The sequence below is a fragment of the Suricata suricatta genome, unplaced genomic scaffold (genome assembly GCF_006229205.1).
Source record: "Suricata suricatta isolate VVHF042 unplaced genomic scaffold, meerkat_22Aug2017_6uvM2_HiC HiC_scaffold_20770, whole genome shotgun sequence".
Classification (NCBI taxonomy): domain Eukaryota; kingdom Metazoa; phylum Chordata; class Mammalia; order Carnivora; family Herpestidae; genus Suricata; species Suricata suricatta.
The window spans coordinates 1-869 of record NW_021865738.1 but is presented as its reverse complement, the minus strand read 5'-3'; the positions used below and the strand labels follow the sequence as shown (position 1 = coordinate 869).

The following is an 869-nucleotide window of genomic DNA, read 5'->3' as shown; positions in this document are numbered from 1 at the left end:
TGTAAAAAAAAACATATTCACTCATTCATTCATTCATTCATGGTAGAAAGGTGTAATGTTAACATCCAAGAAACATCCTGCAGCAACAGGTCACTAACGACTGGTAACACATAGAGGTCAAAGGCACCAGGGCTTAAAAAATTCTCATTGTAATTGAGAACCCCCCCTCTATAGGATGGGGCATTGTATTCACATTACCAACAATAGTCACTCCAAGAAATGCAAGCTGTCTCATCTACCTTCCATCACGGGGTAGATTGACTATATTTGTCATGTAGATCACCTACCTTGTCACTAGAGACTGGGATTCAGCCATCCTCTCAGATACGTAGAGGTTGATTGCACCTCATGAGTAGACAGACGTCTCTCTAGGTGGCTTGGTTGATGGCTCAGTGGGCCAGATCATAGACCTGTTCCATATCTAGGTCATAGGAGGAACCCCAACCCATGATCTCATAAGCATACACAGAGCCAGGACCTACAGAGAAGGTGGCCCCCGAGATCCAGTTTCCTTCACTGTTCACATAGCAGAGGCCAGGGCCTCTCTTATCCCAGCCACAGATCCTGGTGCCCATGGACAGCCCCATGCCTTTATACTGCTACATCATCTTGACAAGCAGCTTGAAGGCAGCTGTTACTGAGGTGTATTCCTTGTTTTGAAGCTCAAAGATTCAGCATTGCTGAGCCAATAGGCACTTTCAGAAGCTGCAGTCCACTGTGCCCTCAGCATGGTGCCAGCAGGTAGGGACTGGGCTCTATCACCTTCTTTACTGCCTGGGAGGCTATATAGGTGCCCTCTGTGGCCTAGAGTCTGCTGTAACAGTGACTGCATGTAGAAACTTGAAGGTCAGAGTGGTGGTTCCATATAG

General features: G+C 47.1%; 1 pseudogene; it reads right to left on the bottom strand.

Moving 5' to 3' along the window:
• Positions 1 to 245: 245 nt before the first annotated feature.
• Positions 246 to 866, bottom strand: LOC115284780 (annotated as a pseudogene).
• Positions 867 to 869: the final 3 nt, after the last annotated feature.